The sequence below is a fragment of the Gadus morhua genome, chromosome 15, assembly GCF_902167405.1.
Source record: "Gadus morhua chromosome 15, gadMor3.0, whole genome shotgun sequence".
Lineage (NCBI taxonomy): Eukaryota > Metazoa > Chordata > Actinopteri > Gadiformes > Gadidae > Gadus > Gadus morhua.
Genome location: NC_044062.1, coordinates 27,906,964 through 27,923,885, shown reverse-complemented (window position 1 = coordinate 27,923,885; position 16,922 = coordinate 27,906,964). Strand labels below are relative to the sequence as shown.

At 45.4% G+C, this 16,922-nt stretch overlaps 1 long non-coding RNA gene across 1 annotated transcript; it reads left to right on the top strand.

The window, feature by feature from the left end:
- The first annotated feature begins 357 nt into the window (after positions 1 to 357).
- LOC115560026 (uncharacterized) lies at positions 358 to 1,530 on the top strand. The gene is made up of 2 exons (XR_003979666.1): positions 358 to 573; positions 1,187 to 1,530. It is a non-coding gene; the product is annotated as an uncharacterized LOC115560026 (long non-coding RNA).
- Positions 1,531 to 16,922: the final 15,392 nt, after the last annotated feature.

The following is a 16,922-nucleotide window of genomic DNA, read 5'->3' as shown; positions in this document are numbered from 1 at the left end:
TATTATTTAGATGTAGAGCCCCTGGACTGTAACGCAGGTGTAACCAGGTGTAAGAAACACTGTTAATTTAGTACCATAAAAGAAGAGAGACTGTTTACTTTAATTATCTTATTTATTTTGAATGCACCGCTAAACTCGCATGGTCCCACGTAGGGTACCTAGTTCTCAGCAGCCAATCAGAAGCTACGCAGGCCACGCTCAGCCTGTCGGCTCGTAGAGGAAGTGCAGTCGCGTTGCTCTTCCAGTCTTTTCGGATCTCAGCCAGAGAAGCGAGGGCAGCTGTGTGTTAAGGAGAAGAGGAAAACCAGAGAAAAAACCCAAATTGAAACCTGTGAAAAAGGAAAAAGATTCGGAGCACTTACCCAGTGGAGGTCCGGAGCCAAGTGGCTGAACGAAGGAGAGTTACGTCGGTAAGACGAGTTAATTATCCGATGAAAAGATAGCTTGACGCTTACCGTCGTCGTCCATGCTAATGCTAGCTCTGTGCTTAGCAGGCTAACTGCTTGCCTGTCCTCCAGAGAGCTGCTACGAGGTTCGGCATCGGCATGCTCCACCTTGATACACAGAGCAACGGTGAGAAATTTGCTCTTTAGCTGCTCTGGTGCTATTTTCCTGTTGTTTTCCGTGTGCTGAAAGAAAGCAGTGGTGATATTAGGGAAAAAAGAGTAATTTGATATGTTGTGAATGTGATGAATATAAAACAATAGTGTATTTTGTATTGTGCAATTTATTGAAGACATTTATGTTATTCCAACTGAGTTTAAAGCAATTAGAGGGTAATTTTTGGTGCAGATCTCGGACATGAATAGGCCTATAGTGTAAGAGTGAACTAAGCACAATTCTTTAATACCTCTGAGTCTAACTCAAAATGTGTACTGTTATGTTATTTGCACATGGTTCAGATGTTTATAATTAATGGTTTTGTATGTTAATGGTTACTTGCCATAAGTATTATTTAAACTGTTCACATGAACAGGTAAATGTGTGAGCACTTTAATATTTAGTTCTCATGAATGATACACTAAAGATTAAACGTTGTACAACAAAGACAGAGATTTGAGAATTGAATAGAGATGAAGATTTGTCAGAATAAGATGTAATTGTGTGCATCTTTTGACATCTGATATCCCTAATGATGCATCTGAGAATGGATAGTGTTGAATGTATTGTGTGACCCTGTCTACAGGTCAGGTTTTTTAGAGGACTGAAGAGTCTGAGGTTCAGGACAACTTCCTGCTGTAAAAGATGGCGAGCCAACTACCCTGATTGAAGATTAGCACCGAGGAGATATTCACGTACACACTCATTCACAAAAATAATACACTCACATTACACTACAAGGAACCTTGGAATCAGGTGAACTTGCAACAACTCCTTTTATTTTAAGGGCCCCAACAGACATTTTTGTTTTAAGTGTGCACACTACTTTTTTTATTTTTCTTACTGTTTGGTATAATATTTTGCATTTTGTACGAACCAGACAAATTACTTTGTTCACTGTAAAATATAAGAGTGGCTACTCAATTGTTACTCTTGTGTCTGCCTCATTGTTGTTGCTCAGTACAGTGGCTCCTCTCGAATTTGGTCTCTTCTGATTCTGGTCCTGGTCTTATTGTTAGTCCAACTTATATTATACTGTAGTTCACTTTTACACTCCTAAAATTGGTTACAGAAGTGGCGAGCCAGCCAGGAGCCATTTGATTTGAGCATCAATATTGAAGTAATGACCAGTATGGATTTCATACAAAAGTCTGGTGTCAAAATTCCAAATGCAGTTACTGTCAGTGGAATTACTGAGGTAGCTGAACAAGATGAACAAGTGATTGACTTTCTAAAACAGTATGGTAAAATTGAGAGAATCCTTTTGGTTGATGATTCACAGTCCGAGTTCTTTCAAAACCTGATCGTTGAATATGCTAGCGGTTCAGCCTTAGAAGGTTTAGAACCTCGCTTACCGTACATGTACATAGCACGAGGTGACCCCACTGTTGTCTATGAAGTAAAAACACTCAGTGGCGTGTACGTTACCAAGGTTGGAAGTAATGTTACCAAGACATACTTAGCTGAGCTCAAGCAACTAGCTAAGATGAGTGGCAAAGACTATTGCGTGGTGTTGAAGGAAATGATGTCTCAGATCGGGGAAGATGTTGAAACTATGCAGCCCACAACTGAAGAATCCTCCCCCACGCATGTTGAGACCACTGTCGTATCCCCACCCACTCATCAAGAGCAACAGTCTTACACCTCATTTCCAGATGCCACACCAAGCAGCAACGGTGCCACTGACCATGTTCCCCTCACCAATGGAAAGAGAGCACCGTCCCCATCAGTAAGTGACTTGAACCCACCGGACATCCAGAAGGTCGTGGTCGAGCATATTGTGCGGAGGCAAGACGTTGTCCCACACATCCAATCCCAAGTGAGACTCCGCTCCTTCTCCGGCAAGACTCCCAGACCTAATCATGAAACTGATTATGACACATGGCGCATACACATTGAGTTGCTCCAGAATGATCTTAGCATGTCTCCTCTGCAAATATCCAGAAAAATCCATGAAAGCTTGCTCCCACCAGCAGCTGATGTAGTTAAAAGCTTACGGCCTGAGTCACCGCCTGCAACCTACCTACAGCTCCTAGACTCAGCCGTCGGTACTGTGGAAGATGGAGAGGAGCTCTTTGCTCAATTCCTGAACACCCTCCAAGACCCAGGTGAGAAATCATCCACTTACCTTCATCGGCTCCAGTTAGCCTTGAACAGAGCAACAAAAAGGGGGGGAGTTACACATGAAGAAGTAGACAAACATCTTACTAAGCAGTTCTGCAGGGGGTGTTGGGATAACACCTTGCTCAGCGCCCTGCAACTGGAGCAAAAGAAGAGCAGCCCACCTCCATTCTCAGACCTCTTGCTAATGATTCGCTCCGAAGAAGATCGACAGCAAGCAAAATCCTGTCGTATGAAAAAACATATTGGCATCACAAAGCAAAGAGCTCAGGTGCAGTTCCATGGCGCATATGTTTGTGAACCAGAGGAGAAAGATGAGAGCAGTATCAGTGCTATTGAGGATCTGAGAAAGCAAGTGGCAAGTCTCCAAAGCCAACTAACTACATACATGTCACAGAAAAACACCAAAGGAGCTAGCAGCAAGGGATCTGCAGGGAAGCAACAGAGCAGGATGTCAAAGCCAAATGATACAGACATGCAAAGACAAATCAAAAAGAAACAGACATACAAACCCAAGCCCTGGTACTGTTTTAACTGCGGCGAAGATGGGCACATTGTCCCCTGCTGCACCGACCCCGCAAACCCCGACCTAGTGGCAGAAAAGAAGAGGCAGTTGGAAAAAAAACAGCGCCAGTGGGAAGCTCAAAATGATTCAAACTTACCTTTAAACGACTAACAGTTCCTGTTGTGGGACAAACAGGGGCTGAGGAGAGTCAACAACGTCCCTCAGACGTAAACAAGGAAGACAAAACCCCTACTGAGATCAACAAAGACATTACACATACAGAGAACATTAAAGCTCAAACATGTTCCAGCTTACATCATCCAACGCAGGACCAACCGTTTAGACTCCCCAAACGGCTGGTTGGCATCAAGAGCACAGCCCAAGTGACTGTGAGAGGTGAAGAGGTCAACTGCCTTCTTGATTCAGGCTCACAAGTTACCACTGTACCTGAGTCATTTTACAAGCAGCACCTTTCAGAGCAGAAGATTAAGCCGATTCATGACCTCTTAGAAGTGGAAGGTGCAAATGGCCAGCTAGTGCCTTACTTTGGCTATATAGAAATGACCATAACCTTTCCAAAATACTTTGTAGGAGTCCCAATAGATGTAAATACACTTGCCTTAGTTGTTCCTGACACTTCACAGTCCCTCATGCTCATAGGTACTAACACTCTAGATGTACTGTTTGACATTTACTCAGAGACTGACTTAACCAATCGCCAGCCCCTCCCACACGGCTACAAAGTAGTTTTCAAGGTCATTGAGTTAAGACGGAAGCAGGCAAGCAACAACCACCAGGGGGTAGTAAAGATGCAAGGCAAGACGCCTCAAGTCATTCCAGCCGGTGAAATTGTAGTAGTGGAGGGAGTTGCCCTTGTCACTGGTCTTCAGGATGATTGATTTCCCCCAGCTACGGCCCCATAAGCTACCAGTCGTCATAAGCAACGAGTCTGACCATGACATCGTCATTCCTGCTAAGTGCACTATTGCAGAGGTTAGTGCTTATCAGACCATCATATTAAAGGAGCACAGCATAGCCAAGCAATCAGAATCTCTCCAGAGACCTCCAGAGACCCAGTCATCTCAAGAACCCACCTTGAATTTCAATTTCGCTGATTCCCCAGTCCCACTCGAATGGAAGCGACGCATCACTCAGCAGCTCAACAACATGGCTGATGTGTTTGCACATCATGACCAGGATTTTGGCCGGACGGACCAGGTGCGACACCACATAAAACTCTCAGATGAAAGTCCCTTCAAACTACGTGCCCGACCAATCCACCCACAGGACATTGAAGCTGTCCGGAGGCACATTAAAGAGCTTCTTGATGCGGGAGTTATAAGGGAGTCAGAGTCACCATTTGCATCGCCCATAGTGGTAGTCCGGAAAAAGAACGGCCAAGTCCGGTTGTGCATCGATTATAGGCGTCTAAACCTCCAGACTATAAAGGACGCGTACAACCTTCCAAAGCTGGAGGACACATTCTCGGCCCTCAATGGTTCTCAATGGTTCTCAGTTCTCGACCTTAAGTCGGGGTACTACCAGATCGAGGTTGAAGAGGCAGACAAACCGAAGACGGCCTTTGTGTGTCCGCTCGGATTCTGGGAATTCAACAGAATGCCTCAAGGAGTGACGAATGCCCCCAGCACGTTCCAAAGGTTAATGGAACGGTGCATGGGGGATATGCATTTGAAAGATGCGGTGGTCTTCCTTGATGACGTCATAGTTTTCTCCAGAACCCTTGAGGAGCACGAAGAAAGACTCATGAGAGTGCTAACTCGTCTCAAAGAGTTTGGGTTGAAGTTATCCCCAGAAAAATGTGTCTTCTTCCAGACATCAGTCCGTTATCTGGGTCACATAGTCTCCAGAAGTGGCGTTCAGACAGATCCTGAGAAGATTTCAGCCCTGACGACATGGCCTGTCCCCCAGACCCTACGGGAGCTGAAATCCTTCCTCGGTTTCGCTGGGTACTACAGGAGGTTCGTTAAGGGTTACTCCAGCATCGTAAAGCCCCTCCACAGCTTAACCTCTGGCTACCCACCTCTCCACAAGAAATCAAAAGCGAAACTAACAGACATAAGACAGAAAACAAACCAATACCATGACTCAAAAGAGCCCTTCGGGGGGCGCTGGACGCCAGCTTGCCAGCAAGCCTTTGAGGAAGTCATCCAGAGCCTCACTACAGCCCCTGTACTAGCCTTCGCTGACCCCCAGAAACCCTATATACTGCACACCGACGCCAGTACCACCGGGCTCGGTGCTGTGCTATATCAGGAGCAGGAGAGCCAACTCAGAGTCATAGGCTACGCCAGTAGAGGGCTGTCAAGAAGTGAGAGCCGCTATCCAGCGCACAAGCTAGAGTTCCTGGCGCTCAAGTGGTCGGTCACCGAAAAGTTCAGCGACTATCTGTACGGCAACCAGTTCACCGTTGTAACGGATAGTAATCCGCTAACTTACATCCTGACAACGGCCAAACTTGACGCGACCAGCTATAGGTGGCTAGCAGCACTATCCACATTCTCCTTCAAACTCCTCTATCGTCCAGGAAGGCAGAACGGAGATGCGGATGGATTATCACGCAGACCACATGGGATACTAGCAGACGATCTGAAATCACAAAAAGAGAGAGAACGTATACAGCAGTTCACACAAGATCACCTCTCTGATCCAAACAACATCAATGCAGTCGATCAGTCTGTTGTGAAAGCAATCTGTGAGAGACAGCTCACCTACAGTGTCAGTCCTGATGATGAGAGAGAGGGAGATACAGATCGTGTTGCTTTAGTGGAGGTTCTTGCCATGTACCCTAGTGCTGTTCCCGACAGCTATGGACAAGAAGAACAGTTTGGAGGTCTTCCAACCGTCCCCCATCTCACTGAAGCTGAGATAGCAGCTAAACAGAGAGCTGACCAATGTATAAAGCATGTAATCACCCAGATCGAACATGGGGACACACCACCTCCCACCTTGCGCACCCAACTTCCTGATCTCCCACTCCTCCTCCGAGAACTCAATCGTCTCGAGCTCCATAACGACATCCTGTTCAGGCGACGCCAAGTGGGGCCACAGACAACTTACCAGCTTGTTCTTCCAGCTGAGCTCCGCGACACAGTCCTCACCAGTCTGCACGACCATATGGGTCACATGGGAGTCGACCGGACGCTGGACCTTGTAAGGACCAGATTCTATTGGCCAAAGATGGTCATGAGTGTGGAAAGGAAAGTGAGGACATGTGGCAGGTGCGTGCGGAGGAAGGCACGACCTGAAAGAGCAGCCCCCTTGGTCAACATTAGGACCACTCGACCTCTTGAGCTCCTCTGTATGGACTACCTGTCCCTGGAGGCTGACAAAAGTGGAACCAAGGATATACTGGTGATCACAGATCACTTCACTAAATTTGCGGTCGCCATCCCAACACCGAATCAAAAGGCTCGCACAGTAGCAAAGTGTCTGTGGGAAAACTTTATGGTACACTATGGTATCCCGGAGAAGTTACATAGTGACCAGGGTCCAGACTTCGAGTCCCGCACGATCAAGGAACTCTGTCAGGTGGCTGGAATCCACAAGGTGAGGACAACCCCATACCATCCTAGGGGCAACCCCGTGGAACGATTTAATCGTACCCTGCTTGATATGTTGGGCACTCTCCAAAATCAAGACAAGTCCAGTTGGCGTGATCATGTGAGACCCCTGGTCCATGCCTACAATTGCACCAGGAACGAGGTGACTGGCTTCACCCCGTACGAACTGATGTTCGGGCGCCAACCTCGCCTGCCAGTTGATCTTGCCTTCAAGTTGCCAGTACCAGAGGGTCAACATTCATCTCACTCTGATGTGATGTGCTAAACCTCAAGTCACGTCTCAAGGAGAGCTACAAGATAGCCATGGAGAAGGCTGCAAAGATCGCTCTCGAGAACAAAACAAGGTTTGATAAACATGTTACCGTCTCAGACCTGGAACCTGGAGATCGAGTATTGGTCAGGAATGTCCGCATCCGGGGAAAACACAAGATCTCAGACAAATGGGAACCCACTGTCCATGTGGTGGTGAGAAGAGCAGGCACTCTCCCTGTATACACTGTTAAACCTGAAAACGCGGATGGTCCCCTAAGGACGCTACACAGGGACCTGTTGCTGCCGTACGGGTACCTACCTGCGGAGGAAAATAGTGAGCCTGTGCAAAAGCCGGTACCACGCAGGCCAGGAACTCGTGCAAACCCTGCTGTAGAGGAAGAGAATTCCTCAGATGAAGAGGATGATGCACTCATTCCTGTTTGGTTAAGTTCCCCTGTCCCCATGGTCAGTGAGATTCCTGTGTACCCGGATCTGTCCATGACCGATGTCCAAGACACTCGGCATACTGAACCTCCAGGCGTTCGTCCTGTCGAGAGTCCTGTAAATTCTCAAAATGATGACAACCCACCAGATGTTGACAATTTACCTGATCTTGACAATCCACCTGAATTTGACAATCCAACCGATCTTGACACCCAACCCGATTTTGACAATTTACCTGATATTTCCAATAGTACTTCAGATGGTCCTTTGATGTCCATCAAGTTTAACTCTCATCAGAGTGATACTGAGTACTTATCCGCCGATAGAGTCACACCAACCGAACAAGCCGATGAACCAGCCTTGATTCAAAATGACTTACCTGAGGATGATAATCCAGATGTCCAAGGAGAACAACTTCCAGTTGAGGAGGATGGTTTTAAAGGAGCAGAACTTGAGGAAGGAAAGGATGGAACAATCCCAATGGATACAGAGGAGAACACAGATACAAATGATTCTGTCAGGAGATCTGAAAGAAATCGTCAACCACCACGACGGCTTGATTATACAGAGCTAGGAAATCCTTTGATCACAGCAGTGAAATCATTCTTTCAAGGACTGTCCACAGCTTGGGAAGAAGTCATAAGAGAAGAACCTGTCCAACCCCCTGCCCTGACTGAATAATTTTCCTTTAACTGTATACTATGCACAGGGACGTGCATAAGTTCAGGAGGGGAGGGTGTAACCAGGTGTAAGAAACACTGTTAATTTAGTACCATAAAAGAAGAGAGACTGTTTACTTTAATTATCTTATTTATTTTGAATGCACCGCTCAACTCGCATGGTCCCACGTAGGGTACCTAGTTCTGAGCAGCCAATCAGAAGCTACGCAGGCCACGCTCAGCCTGTCGGCTCGGAGAGGAAGTGCAGTCGCGTTGCTCTTCCAGTCTTTTCGGATCTCAGCCAGAGAAGCGAGGGCAGCTGTGTGTTAAGGAGAAGAGGAAAACCAGAGAAAAAACCCAGAGTGAAACCTGTGAAAAAGGAAAAAGAGTCGGAGCACTTACCCAGTGGAGGTCCGGAGCCAAGTGGCTGAACGAAGGAGAGTTACGTCGGTAAGACGAGTTAATTATCCGATGAAAAGATAGCTTGACGCTTACCGTCGTCGTCCATGCTAATGCTAGCTCTGTGCTTAGCAGGCTAACTGCTTGCCTGTCCTCTGGAGAGCTGCTACGAGGTTCGGCATCGGCATGCTCCACCTTGATACACAGAGCAACGGTGAGAAATTTGCTCTTTAGCTGCTCTGGTGCTATTTTCCTGTTGTTTTCCGTGTGCTGAAAGAAAGCAGTGGTGATATTAGGGAAAAAAGAGTAATTTGATATGTTGTGAATGTGATGAATATAAAACAATAGTTTATTTTGTATTGTGCAATTTATTGAAGACATTTATGTTATTCCAACTGAGTTTAAAGCAATTAGAGGGTAATTTTTGGTGCAGATCTCGGACATGAATAGGCCTATAGTGTAAGAGTGAACTAAGCACAATTCTTTAATACCTCTGAGTCTAACTCAAAATGTGTACTGTTATGTTATTTGCACATGGTTCAGATGTTTATAATTAATGGTTTTGTATGTTAATGGTTACTTGCCATAAGTATTATTTAAACTGTTCACATGAACAGGTAAATGTGTGAGCACTTTAATATTTAGTTCTCATGAATGATACACTAAAGATTGAACGTTGTACAACAAAGACAGAGATTTGAGAATTGAATAGAGATGAAGATTTGTCAGAATAAGATGTAATTGTGTGCATCTTTTGACATCTGATATCCCTAATGATGCATCTGAGAATGGATAGTGTTGAATGTATTGTGTGACCCTGTCTACAGGTCAGGTTTTTTAGAGGACTGAAGAGTCTGAGGTTCAGGACAACTTCCTGCTGTAACCGCGAATGTATCCCGCTTGAGCCCTGCTTCCCGCCGCCTCGGCAGCGGTCAGCGCTAATCACCGCCTCCTGAAGCCGTGGTCCATCGGCAGCGAGGCTCTGGCGGGAGACGACCGCGGTCAACAATCCCTTTCTCCCTCATGTCGTGGTTCATGCCTACTTCAGGGAGTCAAAGCCAAAGTTCCTTTCCCCCCCAATTCATTCTCAACCATGGCTGAGATAACCCCCACTAAGAGTCTCGTTGTAGAAATACCAGAGACGAGAGTCCGACGTGTTATACGCCATCACACCAACAGCAGAACGGTTATCCAAATAACAAGGACGTGTACAACACTTGCGTTACAGTCCTGGAGCTCTATATCTAAATAATATAATATAATACATAGACATCTATATCAAATAATACATATTATCACGGCCAAAAGCTGTGTGCACGTCCAGATGATATAATGAATCACAAAGGACTTCGTCGGGTTCTCCGACGTCTCTGGTTCTTCCACTTCCACATCAATCTGTAGTAGACAGAACCGCGCGCTGCCTGCTGCCTGCTGCCGGCGCGAGGCACCACTGCCCGGCTGCCCGCTGCCTGGCGGTGGTGCTTCGCGGCGGTGGTGCCTCGCGGCAACCGGCGGCAGGCAGCATGCCGCTGTTCATGTAGCCTACTTCGATGTCGTTCTGCCATTGCATTCAAAATTCTGTGACTAGCCTGTTACTACGAAATCACGACTCCTTCAGAATTCTTGTGGGTGGTTACGAACCAACCAAGTGGGCAGGGCCATGAATAATAATTTGACAACGCTACGTCACAGTGTCACCTTATCCAGATCGGCTCATTTCTTCTGCCTTTTTCCTTTCATTGCCTATTGCATTCAGCAGACAAACTGCATAGATTTCAAACTTAGCACAGCTCACAAACTTATTCACACCTATCTTATTTAACAAACAATAGGAAAAATGTGATTTTAATGGCATGGGCTCTTTAAATCCAGGCTTTCAACCACTTAGAAAGGAATCATGTCCTTTGCAATAAAAAATGCCACTGCTTCATCTAATTCCTTTGCCTCTTGATTTGGGAGCATATTTTGCTCCCTTGGCAAAGGATTATTTTATATTAGGCTGGTTGCTTGATGGCGCACTTGAAGGAATATCAAATCTATTTTTATTTTCAGTTTTTATCTTAATACATTCTGACTTCATGAAATAAAAAAAGGATTACGATATTTTTATTTGTTAATTATTATTTAAAAAAATCGGTCTCAAAATGTATGTTTTTACAGTGCACTCTTCTCACCCCTCCCTCCCTCTCACTATCGGAGGTGGGCAACGTCACCTAAGTGTGACCTAGTAATGATTCCAAACTTGTGCGCAAAATGCTGGTGTTACACCGAATTCTGCGACCCGTCGAAATGTGTGACCCCAGAAGGCGCTGTTGCACATTTTCTGCAACATGCACGAGTTTGAAGCTAGACTCGGAATGGGTACATTCGTTTTGTGACACCGGGGCGGGCAATGCTTTCTTTCTTGAAAGCGTCTTACTGACTGTAGCGTCTTATGGGGAAAGAAGCAACGGGGATTGACCGTACTAAACACCTTATCCATTCTATTGGTCTGTGAAATGCAAATGAAATCAAATGTAGCCTATTTATTCAGCACATTTTATGTTTTTGTTATAATGCCCACCGTTTTTATTTGTATGCCCACCGTTATTATTATTGTTTACTGCCGTTTATGAAATAAATATGAACTAATGCCACAATTATTCATGTCTGCGATCATCGCAGAGTCCACAAGCAACGCAGGTCACAATCAACGATGCCTCAATCAATCTAGCGCACCGTCGAATTCTGCGCCCACACTATAAATGCAGGGAAAATGAGTCAAACCCCAACCAAATGTTTTCAGGTCATTTGCCGTCCTCATATCTGTATGTGCACACAATTATTCATGCCTGCGATCATCACAGAGTCCACAAGCAACGCAGGTCGCAATCCCCGATGGGTCACAATTCATGACAGCAGACCATCGAAATCTGCGACCACACTCTAAATGCGGGGAAAATGAGTCAAACCCCAACCAAGTGTTTTCAGGTCATTTGTCGTCCTCATATCTGTATTTGGACACAATTATTCATGTCTGCGATCATCACAGAGTCCACAAGCAGCAGGTCGCAATCCCCGATGGGTCACAATTCATGACAGCAGACCGTCGAAATCTGCGACCACACTGTAAATGCGGGGAAAATGAGTCAAACCCCAACTAAATGTTTTCAAGTCATTTGTCGTCCTCATATCTGTATTTGGACACAATTATTCATGTCTGCGATCATCGCAGAGTCCACAAGCAACGCAGGTCGCAATCAACAATGCCACAATCAATCTAGCGCACCGTTGAATTCTGCGCCCACACTGTAAATGCAGGAAAAATGAGGCAAACCCCAAGCAAATCTTTTCAGGTCATTTGTCGTCCTCATATCTGTATTTGGACACAATTATTCATGTCTGCGAGAACGGGGAACGGCCCCATTAAAGTTTTAAATTAATTAATTTGCCTTGTAGAATTCAGTAAGATTAACAGTGCAAGTACATCAACAAAATTAATATAAATTGGCAACCTTATGTGGTTGTTCACAGGGCCGACGGACTGCGGGGACAAGGTAGACAGTTGTGGGGGGGCCCAAGGCAGAGGGGGGGCCCATGGCAAAAAAAAAAAAAAAAACATTTTTACCTGCCCATATCATTAGGAGTCGCACATGCCCCCCCCCCCCCCCCCCCCCCCAACAATTGCGTGGTGATGAGGGTTGTGAGGGCCGCTGAAACCTGTAGAATGTTGGTGTATTTTAGTGTCTCTCTATTGTTCACATTTCTAGTCTAGGAACAGGCCAGGGCCTCTCATACTGATACAAGGTGTTATCCCCAACATTCTGCCATTGTTATGTTTCAACAAGGTTGAACCTGGTCCTCCGGGACATGGCCAGGGCCAGATACCTTATCAAGGCTGAGAGTGCGTCTGTTCACGTGTTATTCCTGTATCCCCTTTTTGTATAATACTCGCCCCAACCCTTTGGTTCGACGAGTAGAGGGTTTCGACAGCCGAGGAACAAGTCATCGACCACCGGGTCCACTATAGATTATTCAACCTAAGTCTGTATCTCGCTGTACATCCTGGAATAAACCATCTATTCAACCCTCTAATCCAACCTGTCAAGCTGCTTTGTTTTCGACTTCAAGAATTACTACTACGACTGAAAATACACAACGCAGAGTCTGTCCGAACAGTTTAGAAATAAGCTGAAATCTAACATTTGGTGCCGTGACACCGTCTTGAAGAGAGAGGAGTGAGAAGACGATTGCCTCTGAAGATTGCCCTGTGACCGAGAAGAGCGTGCGCCCTGCCTGGGAACGTCTGATCAACGCCTGCCCTGCTGAGGGACCCGCATCCACAACGCGGCTGAACCAGCGCATCTCTATGCACCACGTGGGAATCAACGGTGACTGAATCTCATTCCACACTCTCGACCAAGAGAAAAGAACAAGAAAGTAATCTTAAAATAATCTACACACACATAACTGTGATTATTATTATTTGTTTTACTATTAGGCTGCACTACATTTGCTGAGTAATGAAGTTGTGTCATTAAGAGCTTGACGAAGTGAGGACCTGTATTAGTGATTAAGAGTTTGTGTAATAATCACTGAATATACGCCATATGAAACTATTGATTGTTTGTTGAATAAGGCCTTTGGTCTGGGATTGAGTCCTAGAATATTGTTTGTTGAATAAGGCCTTTGGTCTGGGTTTGAGTCCTAGAATATTGTTTGTTGAATAAGGCCTTTGGTCTGGGATTGAGTCCTAGAAGATTGTTTGTTGAATAAGGCCTTTGGTCTGGGTTTGAGTCCTAGAATATTGTTTGTTGAATAAGGCCTTTGGTCTGGGTTTGAGTCCTAGAATATTGTTTGTTGAATAAGGCCTTTGAGCTGGGATGGAGTCCTAGAATATTGTAATAGCATGTCATTCAAGTGATTTGTTCATCTGTGCTAGTTTGTCAATGTTGATACGTGTCCTGAATATAACTTAAGACGTCTGGTTTGCTCAGGGCTTTTGTTTTACGACTTGTCGGACAAGGAGTGAAACCGTATTTGTATTGAATTCACTGGTGAGGTTACATGAATCGCTAGAGTTTTTTTGTTTGTGCTATGTTGTTTTGATCCCCGCCGAGGAATCATCTGTATTGTTTTTTTAATCGAAGAGGGAAAAAGTGTGCCATCATCTGTTGTTGGCATACCGAGCTCCGTGGGAGGCGTCTATTTGTTTCTTTCTAAACAGCGATTGGTCGCTAGTTTTAGTTACTTTACAGATAGAAAAAGATAGAAAAAATGCCGAAAGGTAAAGGCAGGAAGAAGGCAGAGGAGGAGGAAGAGGATAGCAATCTGAACCAAAGGAACAAGATGTTTTTGAAGTGGAGGTTAGAGAGATTGATCTTTATTCAGTTAGCGAGACTCTGTAACAAAAAGAGAGATGAATTGGAAAAGACAACTGCTCTGAAAAAAATTAGAGTGCAAATCAAACTGCTTGCCGACGAAATTCGTTTGTTCAAGGATGAAGCGACTCGGAACAAAGAGCAGAGGAAGTTCACAGACCTACACACGACGCTAGTCGGAGAAGGACTGATAGCGGCCCACCCCCTCGACTCAGGGCCCTCTGAGGGGAGTGACCAAGGCAAAGGAGGAGGAACCTTGGGAGCCTATGGTTGCATGTACCCCAAACTGCCATTGTGTGGCCCAGATGGGGAATACATCTTCCCTGGTGGTTTACAGGAGTCGAGACACAGTGATCCGGTCATCTGCAGTACCCCCCACGTGCCACGGAAGGGAAATCCATCTGCCCCACCTGACTATGCTAATCATGATGCGATCCAGATCCCACAACAACCCCCCGAGGTGAGGCCTGGAACAGTGACTAAGAATGAATCACGCATTGGAGGATATGATGACAACAAACAACCACACTGCAGTGTGATGGGAGGCGCAGCAACACCACACATGACGACCAAAGATGAGAAAGACGAAATAGTTAACCTCAGGCCCTTGAAGAAGATAGAAAGCGCCGAGGGACGCACAATCCTCTATGAACCCTCCAACCCGAAGGACATCGAAAAATGGAGTACGGAAATCGACCACCCAAGGAGAGCAGGCCCAAAGCCATGGATGAAATTGAAACAACTGATGCTTCTGTACGAACTCCACCCCTACGATGGCCTTGCTATATTGTTCAAACACCTGAGCAGCACTGAGCGCACCCAGATTCGATACGAGGTGGAAGATGCCATAGGAGAAGACGGAATGAGACCAGGAAAGGGATGGGAGGCCATAAAGGCGTCGATCCAAAAACACTCCAGGGCACAAGTAAACTGGACAACAATCACTCGCTGTATGCAGAAGGAAGACGAGGGTCTGGACCAGTTCAATAAGCGCTTCTTCGAATGTTATTTGCTGTACTCAGGCCAAACTGAATATGATATGATACACCATCGACCAGTCACAGGACTTGCCTTTGAAGACCATGTATCTCCAGCAGGTACTGCCGGAGATCCGAAGGGGAGTAAAGACAAGGCTTCCCAGCTGGGACAACAGTAACTGCACAATGGCAGCGATCAAGGAGTTCGGAGAAAAGGTGGATCGAGATGAAGAAGTCAGGATTCGATTCCTGGCTGACGAGAAGAAGGAAATAGCCAGGGGACGAGAAAGATTCCCCCAGTCCAACAGGGACAGAGGACGATTCCCCCAGCCAGTCAGACAGAAAGAACCTCGACCATGCCACAACGGTGGACAAATTGGACACTGGATAAGAGAATGTAAAGCCCCTCGAAAGATGTACCGTGACCGCTCCAACGAGAGAGTAGGGGAAGAAAATCGCTCAGACAAAATGAGGGAACTATTGAAGAAGTTACAGGCGTAGAGTGCTGAAGAACTCAGCCACATATGCGATTCAGTGTCGGAAACCAACAATAACACCAACTTGGAATGACACTCGTTAGATTTGGCACGCAAACTAACTGATACAGGGTGAAGAGTAGGGAGTGTTTGAGTGTTTGTTATTTTCATTCCTTTATTTTCACGAGAGGTTAGTCTTCGAAAGATGCTAGGACTTTTGTCACTGCCTATCTAAGTTCATGTTGGTTCCTTCTTGACACAACTGCTCAGCTTTAGAACATTTTGTTTGTTTTGTTTTATTTTTGAACAAAGGTTCAATCATTCATTCATTCACACAAGGTTTATTGAGAACTATGATGACTGATTACTGATTACTGATATAACCATTTTCGAATCAAGCGATTTATTTTTGTATGATCATTTTTCATTGTTTATCGAATCATTTTGATTATTATTAATGTTGGAGGCTGTGACAATGCCTCCCCCATGACTGATACTGCACTTTTTCTTTGTTTCATGTTTCATCGTACCTGGGAGATCCAGGAGACATGGACACTTGTTGAGTCCTTGGGAGGAGTCCTTGAACTGAACTGTGTCTGTGTTTGTCCTGACGCCCTACTACGAACTTTCATCCTCATCCCCCATCACACCTGCGGTGGCCATCAACTGGAAAATAACTCTGTTGCAACTGCTACTCAAAACCAACTGAGTCATGCAGTATTGTCTGTGATGTTGTTCTGCCAAGCAGAGGGAGGTGTCTCGACAGTTGACTTTCTTGATTCTTTAAAAATGTTTTAATCATGAGTAACCTAATGAGTTTGTTATTTTCTTTATTATAGTGGCCTACACCTGGTTTACTTGTGTATGATTTGAATTTACTTGTCTATTGCCTTTTATGCTTTCTTTCATTGATTTAGTTAATTATTAATGGGTCACCAGAAAATACACTGAATTCTCTTTTTGTGGGTGATCTTTAAACTATGTTTAGTATGATCAAGAGGGAGGAATGTAGAATGTTGGTGTATTTTAGTGTCTCTCTATTGTTCACATTTCTAGTCTAGGAACAGGCCAGGGCCTCTCATACTGATACAAGGTGTTATCCCCAACATTCTGCCATTGTTATGTTTCAACAAGGTTGAACCTGGTCCTCCGGGACATGGCCAGGGCCAGATACCTTATCAAGGCTGAGAGTGCGTCTGTTCACGTGTTATTCCTGTATCCCCTTTTTGTATAATACTCGCCCCAACCCTTTGGTTCGACGAGTAGAGGGTTTCGACAGCCAAGGAACAAGTCATCGACCACCGGGTCCACTATAGATTATTCAACCTAAGTCTGTATCTCGCTGTACATCCTGGAATAAACCATCTATTCAACCCTCTAATCCAACCTGTCAAGCTGCTTTGATTTTGACTTCAAGAATTACTACTACGACTGAAAATACACAACGCAGAGTCTGTCCGAACAGTTTAGAAATAAGCTGAAATCTAACAAACCCCAGTGTCCATCCTCACGGGAAGGGGGGGGGGGGGGGGGCGATGAGGGTTGTGA